Here is a 23,885-nt window from a genome sequence, read left to right on the forward strand (position 1 = left end):
CCGCACTTTTTTGCGGACACATCACACTCACCAGCTAAGTAATATCCCGGACTTTACTTAACTAGAATGGGGTGGCAATGTTTGACTCGTAAGTTGTAACTTGACCACTTGAAGGGCATCGGTCACCTAAAATGTAGTTGAACAGATTTTGATTGTTAAGGTAAATTTTTAAAAATTAAGTTAAAATTGACAAACTTTTCTACTATAGCTAAATGCAAGAAAGCTTTCTCGATATTTTGGAACTACTACAACTATTTGGGCTACTGAAATATTTCATTTTATTACCTGCATTACATATCTTTTTAAAAACGTCAATTAATTTATTCATTTAAATGTCTCATGTAGCCTATGATGGAAAAAATGTAAGTACATATTATACTGTTAGTCATTATCTCTCGGGTCTAAATACGTATAATTTCGTTTAACATATCGTTACACTTTTGACGAATAGCAAAGAGTAGGTACAGATCTTGACTATTTCAAATAATGTGTATCCATTATTTGAAATAATCTTACCTGAGATTTTACCTGAAAATAAATCAGCATAGTCGTAGCCAATTGTCATATATTACCAACCTTTAAAAATTGCACAAATCTTTTCAAATCTCAAATTCCACAAAGTTAACCAATTTACATAGTCATAAATACATCTCTAACCCTCACAGCGCTGCGTTTTTCCGTGGGGTGAAAAGTCACCCACGGGGCTTTTTTTACCCCCAAAGATAAGACATGTCACAACTTGACAGATGTCGCGACATTTACAAGTTGAGTAAAACAAGTTGTATTTTATGATTGTTTCTTTTTTTATTTTACAATTTATACAAGGTCAGGGCAGATTTTTAAATCAATTCACTACATTTAATATATCGAAAACAGACTTCAGTACACGATATGGTCTCACATTAACGTCTGTTTACCCACAGCGTCGCTAGAAAAAAATTGTACAAATTACTGATAACAATCGATCCCACACTAACACATCATTAATTATCCGATACAGGGTTGACACAAATTCCCGGACACACACAATTCCACACAAACCATCCACGTTCCCATATTTGCTTACCGTTAATCAAAAAACTTTTGTCAAGAATACGTCCAAAATTCACGTCTTACTGATTAATGATATCAACCCGACAACCGACGCGGTCCGAGCGACCCGGAGTTTTAAGAAAACAAATAAAACGGTGTCACTAATGATACGTCTAATGGTGCAGAATAATTGTCACTGTACCATTAGCCAATGAATACCGTAAGATCCCTTCGGCTCACACGACGACCTGTTTACGGATGGTAAGTTAAACGGCTGGACAAATATACGCAACTGTCACGATCATTAATTATCAAGATTAATACAGACAAAAGCCAAAAGAATCCCTTGCGCAGTTAATTTTATGCCTTCGAGAATGTATAGAAATCGGAAATACTGGTGCGAAAGTAAAAATCATTTTAGCAATATGACGATGTGTAGCTCGGAGCTGACAATTGAATTTTCAACAACCCTTCACTTCTCCGCCCTTCTTAAACGCATCACACATGCCTAATGTGTTCGACACTCGGAGCCTGAATTCATCAACACTGTCGCTATTCTTTGATATATTCAAATGCGCCCGGAAATGGATGTAATGTAGGAAGATATTAAAGTGTGAAAGACCACGTGCAGAGTTTTCGTACGAGCGATGCGAAAGTTGTCATCAAATACGCATCCTAAGGGCGGGAATCAGTTTTAAAAGCCATTAGAGCGGGCGGGGTGGCTCGAGGTTGTAATTAGACTGCGTTAATATTTAACAAGTGCGGCGGCATACAGATTACCGTAAGCCCAGCTGCGCCCAGCACCTTCTGGCTTTTTAAAAAAGCCACTCTGTCAACGGGATCGTCAAAAATTAATTATGTCATGTCCTGCTCAGTAAAAAGGAGATTTTAACGACGCTAATGGCTTTGTAATATCGACAGTGCCGAGAGGCGCTCCAGATATTTTTCTTTCATTACTGCCTGCGGTTTTCATGTATGAATTATAAATGGTTTTATGCGGACGAGGAAAAGGTTCAGTTGTAGAGGTGAAAAAACAAAGCCGTGAAAATTCGTAAGAGTAATCCTTTCAACCCTTTCTGAGTAATTTGAATCTCGAAGATGGCCGCGGCATCTGTGGGTTAACTAATGGCAAATGCATTATTAAAGCCCCGCGGTTGGGATCGGTGTAAAGGGTTGACAGATTATGTTATTACAGATTTCGGTTTTGTGAGTGAAATTTACATGAATATATGCGGATTGTTAGCTATAGATAAGTGGGCTCGGGATCCTAGTGAGGATTAGGAGTTAAATATTAAAAGTTTCGTGCTGGTTTATGAATTACTTATGAGTCCCATAACATATAAATATTGAAATGAAATACTCAAAATGTTTGTCTATTAAACTAATACTATTTAAAAAGTTTCTATAGATAGGTACCTATTAATTTCACACTTTTTTACCTAAGGCACGCATTAAACAGCAAATCTACGCACGCATTTTCATTTGCAGTAAAGCACTATATGTAATTACAAATTTAAAATTACATACCTTGTGCTATCAAGGCAATAAAATGTCACAAATTAATTAGTAATCCACGTAAGATGAACGTATTTCAGGTATAAATAATCAGTATATTTTATTACCACCTTGAAAAACACACGCAGGGCATCATCAATCACAAAAATCCGTTAATTTTTTCAAAAGCGAGTGTCGCCACGAAAAATTGCTTACGTAATATGCAAATCTTCCCATCCGGATGACCGTGGGTAAACTTTCTGGAGCCAATCAGTCACAGTCCGGGATTTCCGGGCCAGATTAGCATAGCCAAAAATCACAATAGCCTCAAGAAGTTAATGGACACGCATAATTTCAGCGCGCACAAAAGGGTTAAACAAAGGTGTCGTAATAAAAAGGTATATTAATGTGATAGATTGGGGTCCGTTAGACCGGCTCAGTCTCGAGTTTATCAAAGTGTTGGATAAGGTGATTTACTCGTTTACGGTCATTAGATGAAAAGGTTTATGGCTCTCGTGATTATTCCTGTTCAATAGAACTATAAAGCGGCCGTTGGCTATCGTTTTAAATTTGTTGATCAAGCACGCATCTTACGAGATCCCAATATAATCAGAACGTTTACAGTCTGTGGGCTACATTGATGTAAATGTTAATTTAATTTTGGGAATAGCATCCTATTTTTATATGTACCAACTTATCATTTGTATAATATATAAAAACTATCTTAACATTTGTAAAAAAAAACCGTTTGCCTCCCACACATTTATTTTATGTAGGCATTTTATCGTGCTTTACTTCTATGTCCTATTACTGTTTTTAACTGCAACAACTTCCACACATCGAGCAAAAATCTAAAATTCAAAACATAATATCTACAGAGAATATTTCTCGGCGCCGTATTCCAACTAACAATATCGGAATACAGTAAACAGAGAAACTCAAAAGGCACAAAATAAGCAAACTTATCTGATTGGCGAGCACAAAGCCACGGTAATCCTATCTCAGCAAACTCACGGCAACCTAGACGTATCAGGTATCATTATAATAGGCAATTAGAACTGTGAAAAACAAGCAAACGACCAATTTAACGAGACCCCTCCTAACTTTGTTATTTAGATTACGAGTTAAGAAATTCAAGAGCTCACCGTGTCCCATTATACTGGTAATAAAGATGGGGTTGTGGTATAAAAGCTATTTGTTTTGCCGTCACCTCTCAGTAGCTAAACAAACAATACATAAATAAGCGACTTTTGTATTTCCCATAGAATCTATTGTTGGTATTGTCACCTTTGTGCCCTTTCAAGGCATTGTTTTTTTTACGTTGAAGACGTTACTAACTGTCCGGTTGTTTTACTGTATTCTTAATAGCTCTTAATGACTTAACGTTTTATGGCGTTAGAGATACAATGTAGCAACAGTTGGGTGTTCATTGGTAAGAATAAAACTTGATAATAATAAAAATTTCATAATTATCATCACACGTTTTATTATTGACCATTATTTGAAACATAACCATGAATATGTTATCAATAAGATGTAAATCATCTTATCAGGGTATACATTCAAAATGATGAAACTTCTATAATGGTAGAAAACCGTATCCACATTTCTCGAAATTTCTCTCGCTGTTACGTCAAACAAACGTCAATCAAACGAGCCACACAACTAGATGCTAGAGGTCACCGATCATCATCTTCCATTTCTTTACAAGCCATGTCTAACTCTTCACTAAAATACCCTTCAATCGATATTAACACCTATAACCTAGCATTACGGGTAAAATTACCATGACCAAGTTGTGTTTTTTGCCGCAAAACATTCATGTCATTCCACAGGGTAAACAAGTATACAATGGAGTATCCCTTTTTATTAATATCTGTGGATGAATGGCGACAAAAGGTTTTGTTCTCATTATGCGTAATCGGAGTCGTTCAGGTGTTATATTATCGTGTGGTGTATTAATGAGCTGGTCTTTTATATTATGCAGGGATACTTCCCTTATAGGTAGAGGATTTGATATGCCCTATGGTTGCGTGTTCAGTGTGCCAATTTACTATCGATAGGGATATTCTGCTTAAAATGAGACTAGTTTGATCATTCTTTATTCGTCGTATAATACTTAATAATATAATACGTCTCTCTATAAAAAATATTCCAACCAAAAGAAAACTTAAATCTTAAATATGTAACTCGAAAATATTAGAATTTTTATGTATATAAGGTAGTCTAAAATACCTCTAATACTGTATGGATCGTAGTATAATCCACATCAACGAAATGTATTCAATAATTTAAAATTCCGAACACTTGTTTCAAGAAACTACAGGAGTCTTACCCGTTGGATGTCATGCTGATTCCAGCCTCAGTACATTGTACCTCGCTAATAAAATAATCATTTAATTTATTGAAATTGTTCATATATTCACAATTATTATGTTCGTGTCGCTTCCGATGGAGTTACTTGTAATTTAGAATCCCAGTAGTTGCTATAAAATTAAGTTAAACGATCGATAAAATTTAAATGTAACAGCAGTCGGATTCCGCTTCTAAATGCTCGATTATAGTAGCATTTTGTAAGTTTTATACACATATGAATTGGATATTTTGTATCAATTTGATTGATATTATAGGTTGATATTCGTTTAAGTGCGTAATTTGAATGTTCTGCCAGTATATCGACTGGATATGTAAGATTTCATAATTTGTAATGTATCGCCTATAATAAGTAAATAGTCTAGCCAAATTAAAAGAACAAATTCAAGTGAGATAATAGGTACTTAATTGACAAAACAAATTGCAGTATAAACTGAATATTTTGTTTATATACATAGAACGGTTTTAGTACAAAAATATTTCATTTGGATATACTATTATATTATCTACGACGTAGATACCAACTTTTTATAAATTTCGATGCGCCTCCATTTATGACTAAATAGTAGACACCTAATAATTAATCAAATACACATTTTATATCATTACATTTAACACTAATATTCCAAGTCAATATTCATTCAAACTTTTTCATCTTAATCTTCCCTCCCTTCATAACCACAAAAAACGAATCGATAACTCAATCAATAGATCTTTAAAAAAACTCCCCTAAACAGTATATTAAATTCTCTCCCTTTAAAACATCTTAAATAAAAAGTATAAAATAATAACATTTCAATGAAAATCACCATGTTTAAGGAACGCGTGCTTGTCACGAGCTGACCCTCTGACCTTAGGAAGCTGTGGTCATTATAACATTAAGATTTAAAAAAGTAATCCTTGCCGTATAAAATGAGATGTTTTTATACAAATCAATGTTTTGGGGTTGCCATGTTGAAATAAGTTCATTGACAATTTTGAAAACAAAGGTGTTTTAATGTGTAAAGCGATTTTTAAATATGGTTTAATTAAAAAATAAATAAAAAGCATTGAAATAAATTAGTTATCAAGTTATAAAATACAATGATGATAATTTCTTACATCGATTTACTTTATAGCGATTACCAGTCTATTAAACTATAGGTAACAACCTAATTAATTACCTACCTACTTACAAGAAAAACATTAAAAAAATAAAATGCACTAACCTTTTTTATCTCAGATCATACTCACTTCATAATCTGTGACATATGCCCTAATAAAACAAATTTATTGTGCCTTATTCAAAAATGTTATCTTCATTTATATTTTATGAGAAAGAACATTAAGCATTTTAAGGGTAGCTTTTTATATTTATTCATAAAGAAGTTTGTCTCGTGGCTAACTGACCTGTTGACCAGAGATGAAAGAGGCTGTGATCTTTGAGCTTGAATAATAACAATTCATATTTAATCTCCTTGTTACACGCGTTTGAATAAAGAGTTAAAAACCAGTTCATTTCAACGACTAGTCCAGAGGTATTTATTACGGAAATAAACTATACATATTCGTTGAGATTTTAATTGTAGTTATGTTTAATTTGAGGATTCATTTTATATTAAAATATTCTCATCCAGATGAACAAATAACGCTGTTGAACTAGACTTACCTACTTACTTAACAAGAAAAATGTAGTAAATATACCTACTAGTTCCATAAGAATTGAAACGTGACCAAAGCTTTCTTAGCCCAGTATAAAATCAATTAAGTGCACCTTTGACCCCCGAAAAAGAGATTTTATGGGAACCGTAATAGCTAATAATTCATAACTGGACAACGGTCTGCTCGCAAAATCAATAGAACGAGTCGGGGAATCTCTATTAATCCGAAAATACGCTCTAACAATAGTCGCCCTTAAAAACTACAAGCATAATAGCCGATAGACTACTCGTTTAAGAATGATAAATTACCAAAATGGAAGTCGGTATGTCCATTCCCACAGATATTAAAGCCGGGGACAAAGAAAGGGCCCCGCTTCGCCAGGACTCACGCGGCGGTATACAAAACGCGAAGATTGTTTGCCAATCCTTTCGAGTGGATGCAAATTGGAAAAGTTATAGGCTTTGATGTTTTAAGCTAAGGCTAATCGTAGATTATGTTAGACTTCAAAGAACTTGGAGATGACATAGGTTGTATTTTAGGATTAGGAGGAACGGAAGTTTTAAATTAAATTGCTGGTATACCTAATACATAATATAGAAACATCTATATTATCTGTCTATCTACTATTTGACGCACATTTTAATAAATACTCATCAGGTATAAGAAGTACATATACACCTGCCTTTGGCTAAAATATCAATTTGACCGTTGCTATCTTCACCTAGGACCTAGGTCGTCTTTTGAAATTAATGACAATGGTATTTTTTTATCGGTAATAAGTAAATAATCGTTATGCGATGTAACAATAACGATAAAGAAAATAAGGATTATAACGATATATTATATCATATTTATATCAATAAACAAACATAAGCAAAAGCTACAAGAGCGGTAGTATCAAAACAATATTGACGTAAGCAGATCTTGGATACGTGCAAACGTCGTACAAATCTCATTTATCCACCATTATCTTGGGTTATCGGGCATCTACCCCTTACCCCAATCGCTTATAAGCTACTAATTAACACAAACCACAAGATACACTATCCATTGCCTGCTTAGTACATGATACATAAAAAGCTCATGCAACAAACTGCGCAATGGAAAATGTATAATAAATTCGATCGCTGATAAGGCGCTTACGGTTTTTAAGGTTTAGGAAAAGCGTGATCTTGGTTAAGAAAGGTATTTATGCAAAGCCCGACGTTATTGTTGTCAGGTTATCGGCAGTCTTATCTGATGGGAATCGATTGTGGAATCGCGAATCGCAATTTGTTGGGAGCTGGGGCAATGATACTTAAATTAATGAATATACTTTTGAGGCACTTTCGTTGGCTTGGCTAGGGGGTAGAAGAACTGATAGGTACATATATACTTATAACAAAAGCTCACAGATTTTTGTCTAATTAAAAGTAACCGATGAAGAAATACATCTGCTCGATGATAAAAGCTGTGTTTAAGAAACATATCTTCGTGCTCATGATATAAGTAAAAGTTCTTAAATAACAATGTCAGTGTCCTTTCTTATCAGATATTGACATATTCCAGTTGTAGTTGGAGAAACTAAAAAATAATAATATAACTTTTGTATCTAGGACAATAAAGAATACCTACTTATAGTTTAAGTGGAATTGTTCGCAAAAGTCTTCTTTTAGTCTTTACAATATTGAGCTTTTATATCTTGCCTAACACTGTTAAACGATATTACTATTCCAAAACAATATTAACGAAACCTCCAAATTTATTAAGTACAAAATTTGCACAATAGAAAGAAACTTCGCAATTGAAAACAAAACAATTACAAACAAAGAAACAGCTCTCAAGAAGTTAAAAACAATTAGCCAACAACCCTTCTGTTAAAAAACAGTAAAAATTGTCTCGGAAATTTGTCCGTTGACATCCATCTCAATCAATCTTTGGTCCCTTAGGATCTGAACCCTTCCGGGACCCTCCGTAACCCAATTAATAAGAGGGTAGTGTTACACCCAGACTCACATCGACCGCAGAAAAATTAGATTGAAATGTTTAAATTGGTCATGTGTTGTAGTGATGACGTAGAGTTATAGAGCCATTTGGGAATGCAAAAATAAATAACTATGTATCTGATTTTAATGTGAAAAAGAAAATAGTTTGGCAATAGTTCTTTCTACGTAATAGTGTAAACGTAGTTTTTTTTTGTCTTCCGTTCTGCAGATTATTAAGAGCAAATTAGTTTATACCTACAATTTTTTTTAACAAACTGTCCAAGACGTTGAGATCCTGAGATTATTTTACACATTTTCTGATTTCAATCCTTGAACTTCTTAACTTTTCACTGTTCTTAAATAACAAAGTACTGACCAATTCTGCAGAAAGAATTTGATTTCAACCATTTTTCCATAGCGGACATTCTGAACTTGTCTCCAAAACCGCAACTAAAATTTATAGAAACTAAATATCGACAAATAGCACGTCGGGCATGCTATTAAATTCTCTATCTGTAATGATTTAATTTACTGCCTCCACCCACCGCGGCGACGTAATGTATGCCCTGCGATGCCCTTAACAAGTTTAACTTACAATTTGCTCGTAGGAGATTAGATAGTTCCGAACTGTTTATTGATTTATAATAGCGGGACTTTGCATGCATTTTTGTGTATGAACATATTATTATTAATTTAAGATTCGTCTGGTCCTTGATTGCATCTTATAAGCATGACTAAGTCGAAAGAGACGTTCAGTTAACTTAAATAAAAGTATTTCATATACTTTTTACTGCATGAAATTAGGAGTCCATACGAAACTCTTACAAAGTAACCCAAAGAGCTTTCAGCGCTTTAAAATCTACAGATAAAGAGCATAATCTTTTTTTATTGTTATCTTTTATGTGTTTTTTTTCAATTATTGATTAGATACATATAATTGAACTTGTAACAGAATAGTTCCGTACTTTCAGAATTGTATCTGAAGAATATATTATGTAGAATTGTACCTCTATTCTGGTACTAAGTATTTATTAAAACTGCGCTTAAACTCATTCTTAAACATCAACTTACGAATTCCTCGTTCGTTCTAAAACTTAAGAAGATGGATAACAATTTGTGCTTTTGAACGTAATCAATTGAAGAATGTCTTATATTCAATAGCACTTGATTAGCGGAGTGGCGAGTGACCCTTCGACATAATTATTCAAAGTGTGTCGTCAGAAAAACTTCGGCTAGTTACTGATTATTGTTTGCTTTTGATTTTAAACGTGATCCGACTTGTTGTATTTCAATATGCAAGATGGTTATTTTCTGAATAAAGACAAAATTTGCAATTTTCAACAATAAGGTGTGAAATAGTAAAGTCCAAGTTCTTTTATTAATAATATGGACAAGAAATTTTAAAATTATGTAATCAGATTGCATAGTAATGCCATTCGTTTATTTATTTATTTATTACTAGCGGTCCGCCCCGGCTTCGCCCGTGGTACATATTTAAGTTTTCTCTACATAAGAACCATCCTCGTACTTCAAGGAATATAATAAAAAAAACTCATCGAAATCGGTTCAGCCGTTCTCGAGTTATGCGCTTTCCAACAAATTTTGCGATTCATTTTTATTTATAGGACTAGCGGTCCGCCCCGGCTTCGCCCGTGGTACATGTTTACGTTTTCTCTACATAAGAACCATCCTCGTACTTCAAGGAATATAATAAAAAAAGAATTATCGAAATCGGTTCAGCCGTTCTCGAGTTATGCGCTTACCAACACAATTTGCGATTCATTTTTATATTATAGACTAGCGGTCCGCCCCGGCTTCGCCCGTGGTACATGTTTACGTTTTCTCTACATAAAAACCATCCTCGTACTACAAGGAATATAATAAAAAAAGAATTATCGAAATCGGTTCAGCCGTTCTCGAGTTATGCGCTTACCAACACATTTTGCGATTCATTTTTATATATAAGAAGATTATAGATTATTCATGTCTTAATTGTGGATAACTATTAGACCTTTATCATTTTATAAGGTCCTTATCAACACATGCACAATTATGCACACGCAGTAAGGGCAGAAGATGAGAAACGTAAGAAATACAATAATAACGAGAACTGTTATAAAATAAACCGAAAAAAGTCTTATTAACAGAGTCTTATAAAGTCTAGGCATGTCTTAGACGCGTACAACTGACGTCACCCCACAGAGCTTTCAAAGACGCCCATATTAAAATTTCCTTGAGAATAATCCGAACACAACACAATATCAAAATTTAATATCATTTTAATCTTAATTCTCCTTATTAATGTTACCGAGGAGGGTATCCTTACCGGTAATGGAAAATAAGCTCTAAAGTAAATAGATAGGGTTCGTTTTTGTTTGTTTATTTATTTGTTGGAAAATATGTGGGATGAAGAAAATCCTCTCAATGCAGGTAAGTTCAAAGATACCTTCTTTTGAGAGTGAATTATAATTAGGTCGTATTTTGTATAAATTCGGGAAAGCTTTATTAAAACAGATGGACGGTTTTAAATAAATTATACATTTCTGTAACTTTGTATTTTGTATGACGTTATATAAATTAAGAATAAATAAATCTGTTAATTTATATATTTATTTATTTAATCATTTATTGTACCACACCATTTAATATTACAATGTACAGTATAATATATATTTGTATGGATGCGAGGTAAAGTACAAAAGGTGACCTTATCGCTTAAAAGTGATTTCTTCCAGGCCACCTAAGGTAGAGGTTAGATATATATAATATGGGTGGCTGAAAAAGTAAAAGAAAAAAAATATTATTAAGATAAAAAAGTCGTGGGCGGAAGCTAGTAATAAATAAATAAATATTTCAGGACAGTTTTCACACACGGCACGATCTGATTTCATACTAAGCTTTCGCTTGTGTTATGGAAACATGGCTGATAAACATACATATAATATATATATATAGTTAAATAAATACTTATATATACAGGGTGTCCCACTATTGGTATACTAAGCGCGAAGGAACTTGTAGTTTTGCATACACTGATCACGTAAAAAATACTTTTAAAAAAAATTACGTCCAAAATTTTTTGCTAAATTTTTCCTGAAAATCCATGTTTTCTTCTCTAGCTTCGCGCAGCCGGCATATACCGCTTCTCTAATATGAGCATTTTTTCTATGAAAACATAATCTTAAACGATAGCTCACGTGCTGGTGGCAAAGTTGGGCGGCTCGCTTGTTATGGGTGTACACATAGAGTTTTAAAAATTCATCTATTTGAAAAAAAAAATGCGTCTGGAATTTTTTTATTATTTTTTACGTACTCAGCGTATGCAAAACTATAACCTCCTTTGAGCTTAGTATACCAACAGTGGGACACCCTGTATAGATAATTAACACCCAGACACAGAGCAAACAATGCAACATGTTTTTTTTTATAACGACCGAAGTTCCAATTGCATGAAAATATTGAATTAAAACTGTATTTTTAAAACGGCTTTTTATTCGAATGATGAGCAATTATGAAGAAAAATAAAATTTATTTCAGAATTAGGCGTATTACACCTTACCTATGTTCATGAATGCTGTACATGATTCATGTCCTGCATTAACATACTTAGAGCATTTAAATCCCGGCATTTAATTCACTTTTTCGCATCAGAAAGAAGATATAAAGTATTTCTTTAGCATTCTGTTTTTCGTGCAAAATACAAAAAAATCTGAACTCCACACAGCGCTCTAGCGTCCCGTGTCATTGTTACTTTTTAATTAAAACGCAAAAACGGACTGATGGATCACGTCCGAAGTAATTAATGGGTTTTGTTTGCTGAACTTGTTCACCACTCTATCCCGATAGGAGTGTGTGAAGATGTGACAATGTGCCTTTATTTCAAACCTTTTTTTAAGCGAAACGGTCGAAAATCATTGTTTATAATCTTTCAAGAGTCGAATCGAGCGAAAATTATCATTGTGTTTAAAATTTGTCTTTTATATTGCTTCATTAAACTTAATCTTCTTATTATCTATAAATTAAAATTCAAATTAATTTATTTGCCAAATAACATGCACATATACAAGCAAGTAGCAAGATGTAACGAATTTGAGAATCGTGTTCTTTTTCAATTGACCGTATTGACCGCCAATACAGTTACAAATCCAAAATGTTATGTTCCACATCCTTTCATTGTTAAAAGATTATTTCTTTAAGAATATTAACATTGTTTAATTTTAGAAATCTTAAGTCTTTAATAATTAAAACAACGCTACTGTTAACAGGTTTAATTACAACGTGTATTATGAAAAGCGAAACAAAGGCAATGACAAAAGTGAAATCATTCGTAATCGCGGGGAAAACTTTATTTTGACGAGTTGTTTACGGTAATAACGCTGTATTTAACACTATTGAATGGTTTGAGAATGTTTGTAGCAACAGTTTATCTGCAGTGATGAAATAAAAATATGTTTACCAGTAGAATTATAGTTGTTAATTGTTATCCATTATATTCTTTGATTAGATAGAAGATAGGTATTATAAACAGAGGTTCTATAGCGACACAGAAGAACTCGTTAATAAAATTGATTGGATTAATCCTTGAATGAAATTTATCACAGCAGGAAATAGCATTTAAGAAAACCTAAGAATATTTATCGGATACATCAGCTATTCTCTACTCTAATACATACAATTTACAGAAAAATATTGCAAATATCTGCACAAAATTACAATAAAAAACCATTCTTCCGAACAGTCCAAATACACCCACCGTACGCGAAGTGTCAACCGCGGAGTGGTAACACAAAAGCTGTTCGTTTAGGGGTAGGTAATGAAAAACATAGCCGATTACCCCTCCCGACGCTTGGGAGCAAAGTTGGGCTTTCAATCAACATGACAACATATACCACAAGAGAGATAATGTAGAGCGTTGAATGCTAAGGACTTGTTAAATCAGTATGTACTGTGTCTATGTCAGACAAAAGACATAAATATTATTTTAGGGCCGATTTTTCAATGCTTGGTTAAAACTTATCCGTCCAATAAAGTATTACACGATAATATTAAAATGTCACGTAAACTGTCAAATACGGGCAATTGGAATGCGTTTTTAAAATAGTTTGTTTTACTGCCGTACGGGTATGAAAAAAAATTGTTGTCCTACTCGATATGCATTCACGAGAATTGGTCAAGTTGGAGGAGTTGAAACTTGAACTACTAAACGATAATCTTTATATATAAAAATGAATCGCAAAATGTGTTGGTAAGCGCATAACTCGAGAACGGCTGAACCGATTTCGATAATTCTTTTTTTATTATATTCCTTGAAGTACGAGGATGGTTCTTATGTAGAGAAAACGTAAACATGTACCACGGGCGAAGCCGGGGCGGACCGCTAGTTGTATATAATAAAAGATTTATATGTATTTACAATCTTTTAAAGTGCACTGAAGCCTTTGGAAACTCATCACTAATGCTTGTCCATCCCAATCTACATTTACTATTTTCCAAAAAACTTTATACTATCTATTCTGTTTCATGTGAGCAACGGCACAGTTAAGTAGTAATTTTAACGCCTTTTTAAAATTAGTAAATCTTACATTAAATATAAACGTATAGGTACATTATCTTTTAAGAATATTAATATCAATCCATCTAATGATCAGTAGCGCCGCATGCACTTACCAATAACTCGAAATCTCAAAGGAAATAAATTAATGCTTTTAATATCGCCAACAAAAATCAGCGGGACATCTTGTAGGAACAATGAATGTGGTACAACACTAGTCAATGCGGCAATAGGGTGCACTAACAATAGTGATGTGCCAGCCGGCGCCCGCGCATTTGCAGCGATTGTGTCATCTTGATACTTTTATAATACCCTTGGTGAATTGGTATTTGCGAAAGCATATACTATAGTGCTTATTTCAATGAAAGTAAGGCAAAATTAAAAAAACCGTATACTTAAATTTTAAGTATAATAAATGTGAACAATCTTGACATTATATACCTACTGACAATAATGTTATTATGCGACTTCAGAATTTAAGCTCAATCCTACTTTTAAGGTATAAATTACCTTCACCTACTGGCAGGTATTAGGTACTACTATACTACCTTATCTTTTAAAATAACATACCTAAGGATTAAAATCAATTCTATAATAACATTCTCAATTAATATATATTAACAAGTATCATTTCTACCGATCCACCTACACGCTAAATACAATATTATAAACTGACCGACAAGTTTGCGGTCAATAAAGCCGAAAGTGCAGAATAAGAAGACATTCCCACGATATAAATCTTGTGTTAAAAGTGCTTTAAATTTTATGTTTTGGTGTCCTTCACAAAGGTCCTTTGTGCTTTTGTCTTGAGGTCCAAACATAGTTTCAGTTTGGGGTCAACTCTTGTGGGTGAGTCGGATTAATTTGATCGATGTTACGTGGGAAGAATAGTTAAGTAGTAGTATTTAAAAGGTATATTAGAAAGCAGGATCACATCTGCCATTTTAAAGACATGGAGCTACTTAAAATCTGCGCGGAACTTGCAGTCGTCTTATTCTTGTATATTATGTTGAGCAGTGGCGTGCATACAGATAAAAAGACACTGCCTATTTTGAATTGCATTTTTCACCACTGTAACTAGGTATTTCTTAATCTGTGACTCTACACTGTTCTTTGAGTGAAGAATATGAATGCCGTAAGTTATATTATGATGGATCAAATGGATTTTTTTATACGCACATATATCATAGTCGTGATAGCAACCTCTATGCTCACTGCTATTCAAGTACCTACATCAATTTATATATGGAATGTATACATATTATGTATTATGCTAAAGAGGGGATAGCATCAATATGTGAACATTAAACGTAACGCATTTATTTATTTTTTTCAAAAATCTCTTTAGTCTATTCATACCTAGTGACCCGCAACAGACCTCAAAGAGACCCAGGTGGTTGTCATTCAAATTTTAATATTTAATAATCAAATCCTGCCACGTGGCGGCGCGGGCGGTCCGCTCTACTGGGTTGAGACATTAGCTCAAATAAATATATTTTACTGGTAAAATAATACAAATATATCGTCATTGTTACTAGCTTTCTGCCCGCGACATTACTTATTTTAGCGCGATGATTTTTTACAAATTTCTGATTAAAATCTTTCATCTTGTATAATTTTATCAAAATGTCTTCAGTGGTTTAACTGGGAAAGTAGCTTATAATTTAGAGTATAATATATTCTTTGGTATTACAGACTGACAATGTAGCTACACTTATATATTTAACTAGCGGTCCGCCCCGGCTTCGCCCGTGGTACATATTTACGTTTTCTCTACATAAAAACCATCCTCGTACTTCAAGGAATATAATAAAAAAAGAATTATCGAAATCGGTTCAGCCGTTCTCGAGTTATGCGCTTACCAACACATTTTGCGATTCATTTTTATATATAAGAAGATAAACAGTGTGAATAGTGTTTTTGACCTATATTTTTTTTGTCCCAATATTTTAAACTCTTGCAGAATTATAATGTACTGTATAATATTATTTGAGAGTCGAAATATAGTCATTATTAAGAATCCTACACGGTAAAAGATATAGAGGTATACATTTAGTGTACATAAGAAATTGACAAAAAAATTAAGTACAGAGGTAAAAATAAAACTATTTTCGCATATTGGGAAAACAATAATATGTTCATATTATATTTAAAGGCGCACAAATTTATGAAAAAATAAAAAAATAACACAAGCAAAAGAAGAATCATTTGGAGGTGCTGGGATTTGAACCCAGGACTTTCAGCATGCGAAGCAGACACTCTACCACTGAGTTACACCCCCGGTGACAAGGAACTCGAAATTAAGGTCCATATCTCTATGAGTCCTGTCTTCGTGCAAATTAAAAGCGTGATCTTTAAAAATTTGGCCTGTGTTTTATGAAATTATATTTTTATCAGCACAATATTCCTGTTTTTACTGACGGAACTATAAAAAATATCGAATACCTACCTACCTAGTTGGAGTTTTTACGTGATTTGCACTCAGAAATATAATGTTTGATAAAAAAAAACTCAAGCCTGCTCTATGCTTCTAAAACTAGTACCTACATAACAAGATGTAAGAAACGTACTCTTAAATTAATTTATTTTTAGTTACCTACTTTGATTTTCTCATAAAACGATCACAATTTTCGATGTCGGTTAAAATAGTTGATCAATACTGAATATGCATGTGAATCAAATGAATAATTCAAAAAGTCAGACTCCACCCGTTACAATTAAAGAGGGGCAAACAAAAATCAATTAGCCGTACTATTGAAATATACAAGCTAGTAGTTTTGTCACGACTTTGTCTGGTTTTTATGTTTGAGAAATATTCGAGTCATATTCGATGTGACACAGAAGATTTGTTGTGAAAATGGATGAAACTTCTTTTTTTATTCAAAGATTTTAGTAATTTTTCTTTTAATTTACGAATTAATTTGTACGGAAATAAAACAAGATTTTTTATTTTTCAGATTTTCTTTTATTCCCTTTCAAAACGTCCCTTACCAAGTATTTTAATACAGAACAATAATTCATCTAAATAACTTTCAAGGAAATGCTTAAAAAACGATATTCAGAGATGAATATTCCCCTACCACGTATAATACACCGCAATCATATTCAACTAGAGGAAACTAAAACTGAGGGAACACACCAACATACCACTGCATGATTTTCCACTTAACTCCAATGAACAATTTATCACCACGATATACATTACTTTTTATGTTCAGTAATCTTTAAATATCATACTATCAAAAGCAGCAATGCACGACGAAATGACAATAGTATCAACAGATTGCCCGGAATTCCGCAAAATAGTGGAACAGTAAAAAAATTGATATTTTATTGCGTCCTGGGTCCACTTTTCTGCAATATTTTATTCTCTTTTCGTCGTTTCCCATTGCTAGTTACATATTTATATTTGCGAGTGATATTTTTTTGTCACGACAATTTCGACTTTATCGACGTAGTTTAGGGTTTTTAAGGTATATTTTTCGTTTGTTTGTAAGTTTGTGTGTGTGGTACATGTCGTCACACGCACGGCTGGGTTGTATATCATCTTCTTTGAACAAATGGCCCTCTGTGTCTTTGGTTACAGCGTAATCTAGTGAGGAATAAACAACGAGGTTGGGCGAATCGTGAATCTCAAATTTTGAATACGATTTCCGCGATTGTTAAGCGACTACTCTTTAGCAAACACCTAAGCAAACACCTTATTGAAAAGACAGTTCTTTACTTGAAGAATATAAGAAGAAACTGTATTAATTACTCATGCAGTAATTATTATTCTTATCGAATCATTTGTCATTCCAGTTAGTTTATATCAATGTATAACCAAAACTTTCTCATCTTTTCATAATGTAGATTGTTATAAAATAAAATAAAAACAAATTCTTTTGAAAGCTACGTTATCCAATACCAATTATCATGTCATAAATGACCAAGCGAAGACACAGACACACTGAAATCATTTTACGCTTCAATATTTATTCTTTCTAACAAGAAAATGGAAAATCTTTCATAAAGTATATTAGCATTTTAAAATAGAATTCTTAGACTTGCTACCTTTGAGACGGTGCAGGTGCACGGGTTTCGATTTAGAGATACTACTAGATTGCAAAAACCAATAAGAATATGAAATATCCGTTATATTCAAATTCTTTCTATAAACAAGCTGAAACGTTTACTGAAAATAAATACCTACAGTCGGAAATCAGCATCAATGTCGTTTAGTACCACAAATAATGTCATTAAAGCACTAAAATAGTACTCTTCATAATCAGTATTTACCTCATAATATTTTGATAACTAATAAATAATAATAACCTTAAATATTATGGACACTCTATTCGTATATTACCTACCTCAAAATGTATTGTATAATCACTTAGCTAATTCCAAGCGCTCACAACAAAACGGTAATAAAACCATATTTGTATTGTAACTTAAGCGGTAATTTAAGAACTCGGTGTAAAAGCCGTTAAAATCCATCACATAAATCAAAAATTAAATCGCTTACAACAAATTTCACGCGTCGTTTCAATTCGAAATAGATTATAAAGTGTTCTTATTGGATTATTTATTGTAATAAGATTCTTATGTGAATAGTGAGTAAGAAACTTTTTAAGAAGCCAATAACAATCTAAAATTGAATAATATGTACCTACATGTAGACGTAGTCGGGTTTCAAATTAAAATTGAAACCGTAATGACAATAAATATGCTTTTATAAATATTGAAATAACTTATGTCTAGAAATGGTCTAGAATTAGCATTGCAAATGGCTAGAATGAATTACATATTAATTTATTAATTAGGTATAGTTAATTATCATCATCATCATCTATCAAATGATGATGATGAGCACATTATACAAGAATTTAATTAAAAAGGTCTTACCAAGATTTGACGAAAGCTTTAATCACTGAGCTTCTACGACTCTAACATCTTTAACCATACAATAAAACCTAGCATCGCAGTATTATAAAAACACTAGCTTTCCGCCCGCGGCTTCGCCCGCGCTTTCAAAGAAAAACCCGCATAGTTCCCGTTCCCGTGGGATTTCCGGGATAAAACCTATCCTATGTGTTAATCCAAGTTATCTTCTATATGTGTGCTAAATTTCATTGTAATCGATTCAGTAGTATTTGCGTGAAAGAGTAACAAACACACACATACACATCCTCACAAACTTTCGCATTTATATTATTAGTAGGATAGGATAGTGCATCCACTATTGTAATCTTCGTTCATGTTACGAATGGATTTAAAATGCGGACAAAGTCACGTAGGTTCGCTAGTGTTCCGCATAATGTAACTAGAAGCTAAGTTAAGGTGGTGTATAAATTTCAATGCATGTAAATGTGCTTAGATCGAGCCGCGCGAGCGAGTAACTTAACGTACTCTTCCGTGTGACTCGTGACGATAATTGATGAATTTGAATTTTTATTTTCTTATTGGATATTTAATTTTGTAACATTTTTTTTTAAATAATACGATGCATCAATAAGTAAGATAATATAAATACAGTATGTATATGATAACGAAGAATCTATAAGCACGTAATGATACATTCTTATAAGATACTCAAAACTCTTTATTTACAGTTTTTATAATTCAAAATGTTCTAAAATTAAAAATAGGAATCAATTTCTCTATAGTCTATACGATTCATAGTAGAGAATAGAAGTAACTTTATTAATTTAAAAAACATACATTTAATTTAAAAATTGGAGTGCACCAGGAATTATCTGTGTTTATTTTAATTATATCTACTAGTTAACACACATCCCACATAATAAAAATTAAACAATAAAATTAAATTCCATCCACTTTTGTAGCAAATTGCCAAGTGCAATTCTGAAGATGCCCGGGTCCATATGATCAGATCGTGCCCAGCCAGGAGCGGGACGGATATATCACAAACAGCTTAGTGAGAAAGAGATAGTCGTTAGGATGACCAGTTAGGGGTCAGGGGTGAACGCTCTCGTGACGTATACTGGTTCCGAATAAGGTTCTTGTCTAATAGGAAAATAATTTTAAAATTATTGCTTAAATCTCGGAATGCTCATATTTTTAAGGAAACGATTTATTTATATTTCAAATATTTCAATTAAATTTAATTAATGTGCAACTAAATCCTAACATCTAAATGGGTCTGAATCTGATTTTTTTTTTTTTTTATGTTTTGCATTTTATTCTCAGTATGTCAATGATCGGTAGGAGAGTTATTATTTTTCGTTTTCACATTAAAACTAGAGTTTTAATAACTTTATTTTGCTCTATAGAATCATACAATAAAATGAAGTACAATTTATGCTATAAATTGTTTTACCTTGATAAAACATCTTAGATCATTAAGTAAAACATATAAGGCGACGAAAAGAAATAAATTTAGTAGAGAAGATAATCTCTACCGCAGTTCTACAGTTAACAAGGCAGTAACTATTTACTATTTAGTAATCTGAGGTATAGTATAGCTACTAGGTAATATTAGTAACTATTTAGTAATCTGTGATAATATCGCAAATAACTAGTATCACTTCAGCTTAATATTTGCTCAAGGTCTAGAAACTTCGCCGACGGGTAGGGACTAACTGTATGCTTATATTTAATAGGTCATTGTGTGAATCCTAGGTATGAGCTGGTTACTTTGAAGTCTTGGTGTTAAGATTTGTCACCTTGAAAATTTCTAACCTGAAAACAAGGACAATGAAAAACATCAATTTTAACTTATTCTTTATTTTATTTATTTATTTTATTTACACAAAAAATACCTATAATTAATTTACATCAAATAAACATAAAGGTAGAGCATTCTTTCGTGTAAAAGAAAACTCGTATTCAGTGTTGTTCAGTATTAGAATATTTTCGAATGCACTAAGAACAACGAAAGAGTGCTCTACGCCTGTTTACATTAAAAGAATTTGACATAGTGGGGTAGTGAGCATTTGTTCGTTTGATGTAAATGCACCGTTAGATGTCTTCTTATTGTATTTTATATCATGATCATGATAATAAAAATATCCAATACTAGATTTCCGCCCGCGGCTTCGCCCGCGTTTTCAAAGGAAAACCCGCATAGTTCCCGTTCCCGTGGGATTTCCGGGATAAAACCTATCCTATGTGTTAATCCAAGTTACCCTCTATATGTGTGCTAAATTTCATTGTAATCGGTTCAGTAGTTTTTACGTGAAAGAGTAACAAACATCCATACATCCATACATCCATACAAACTTTCGCCTTTATAATAGTATTAAGATAAGATTAGGTACCTCCAATTGAATCAATTTTTCATAATGGTTTTTAAATACCACCAACACCGTCTAGATGGTCCAATCTACCATATTACATTTTACTCCCAACTTCCTGCAGTATTCCGAACACCTACCAGTTACCACATACCTAGAAAAGAGTCTATGTATCTTTAACTTTATGAAGAGCCTTTATACCCTTAAAAGGCAAAGCACCTGCAACCACCAATGCAAATGTTTATGGGCAATAGTGACCACTTAACATAAGGTGAGGTACTTACTTGCTTGCTTAGCTATAAAATGGGATTTGGAATGCAAATTTTCGCGCTAATTCGTTATTGAACCATAGATTTATAACCATAGAATCTATAAAGCTGAAGAGTTTGTTTGTTTGTTTGATCGCGCTAATCTCAAGAACTACTGGTCCGATTTGAAAAATTCTTTCGGTGTTGGATAGCCCATTTATCGAGGAAGGCTATAGGCTATATATTATCACGCTAAGACCAACAGAAGCGGAGCCACGGGTTAAACCGCGGGGCGCAGCTAGTTAGAAATATATAGAGCGATCTTTCGATGTAATTTTTGTATCTCCGGTAAAAGAAGAGATAAAACCTGCATTTTATACTCGCATAAAACCATTTTGACGAAACCAATATAATTTTTATGATTGAAATATCTGTAATGTTTGTTGCAAATAGGTTACGTAGGTACATATAATTTTTATTTCAAACATCCATAAATGATCATAAAGCAATGCACATATTCCGTAAATGTAAACTGTAACCTTAATAAAATACTATACTCGTTTAAAACTCGACTCGTTAAATCTACACCTATCAGAATTAACTTCACAATCAATTCTTTTAACATACATTTCGTTTAAAGCCGAATAAAGAATATCACCCGCATCAATAAATATAGGGTATAAGTCAATGTAACTAAGTTAACGTTGCGCTACAATTTATGGAGGGTTCCGTAGGTATTTTATTTAAATCGAATGGTATATTTTCTTGAATCTTAAATGAAGAATGTTATAATATTTCTTGAATATAGGTACTCATCAATATACGCAAATAAGTGTGGCAGGTTATTACAAAAAATGTTTTGGTTGATACGTTAAATTGTAAATGGTCAATTTATATATGAAGCTGCAGATAAAATTTTTGTAACAAACGTTATAACAGTTACTATAACTTAACAGTTAATTTAAAACTAATATTAATATTATGTAGAACAGTTGACGTCAGTGAGTGACGTCAATCAAAATTTTGATATGTTTTTGATGTAAGCTTGTTGGCTAGTACACATACACAATCTAACTGTGTCTTTCAACGCATCAATCAACGCAAGTTTTCGATCTTCTTTTATTTCGCAAATGTTTATTTTTATACTGTCCTACGGATCTCTAGCGAACCACATTTGCGTTCATAGCAAATAATTATACAGTGGTTGTTACAAGGGGTTGTGGGGTGGCACCACGGGCACACAATAGACTGATGTAATGATTTTTATGTGATTTTCACGCAACACCGCCCACGAAAATGCGAAACCGTTTTTTAATTATACAGCAGATTTTAAAATACGTATTGGTGTATTTGCTACTGATTTTTGAACGATATGTTGTATTTTTAAAGTGTATTTAAAAAAAAATTAGCACGGTATCTACTAATGTAGTTATGTCATTACTTTTCGCTCCGAATTAAATGGAAACCGAAACTCTCACGATTTAGTAAACTTTTAAAGTAAAACTTCTTTAGGCGCGATGAGAATAAAATTTCAAGGTAGCGTCATGGCAATACCGTCACGCCATGGATTAAGGCGACGATTTTGCTATCTTTGAATCTTGCCAGAGAAGTTTCACTTCTGACACGAGTGCTCGGCATACACGCCCTTTTTAAATCTTAAGTCAATTAAAATATTATTTACCGTTTACTTCACTCCAATTTACTTAAAATTTATATACCTAATATAGGTAGGTAATCCATATAAAATAGTATGTAATAACAAAAATGATCCGAAAATATTCATATTCATAACATTAAAATGAGCATGACCGTGTGTACCAACTACCACGCATCTTTAATTTTATGCAATATTTTCATTGATAGTTCATTAAAAGGGTGTAACTGTAAAAACAGATAACGAATCACGAATAAAGTTGTTTTAATCCGAGATTAATTTAGTACAGCGCCATCTAGTGGGGTACATTCACACTATAATATAATGTTAAAATAAAAAGTGAGAATTATTATTTAAAAATCAACCGAAAATATATATGAAAAAATACTATAAAATGCAGAAATACGTACTAATTATTGTTTACCTACCATAAATATGTAAGTGTATCAGAAGGAATTGTACTTACTCATACTTATACATATTATATTTATTGAGGTTTTTGTTGTTGATTGCTTGAGTAAACTACCTACAAATTTTTAAATTTCTTACATTTTTTTCGGACGATATCCGACCGAAAAGTTTTAACTATAGGTAATCTTTATCAAGATTTGTTAGATTGTAAAATGTAAAAGATAAATTTTTAAATGCATGCTACGTATTTGGTTCCCTATTTTGGAGCATTACTTCATT

General features: G+C 32.8%; 1 non-coding gene across 1 annotated transcript; it reads right to left on the reverse strand.

Moving 5' to 3' along the window:
• Positions 1-16,264: 16,264 nt before the first annotated feature.
• On the reverse strand, positions 16,265-16,336 carry TRNAA-CGC (transfer RNA alanine (anticodon CGC)). Its single transcript has one exon. It is a non-coding gene; the product is annotated as a tRNA-Ala (tRNA).
• Between the last annotated feature and the right edge of the window lie 7,549 nt (positions 16,337-23,885).

The sequence above is a fragment of the Colias philodice genome, chromosome 19 (assembly GCF_061535455.1).
Source record: "Colias philodice isolate Cphi_HAF_F1 chromosome 19, ilColPhil1 Martin Lab GWU primary, whole genome shotgun sequence".
Lineage (NCBI taxonomy): Eukaryota > Metazoa > Arthropoda > Insecta > Lepidoptera > Pieridae > Colias > Colias philodice.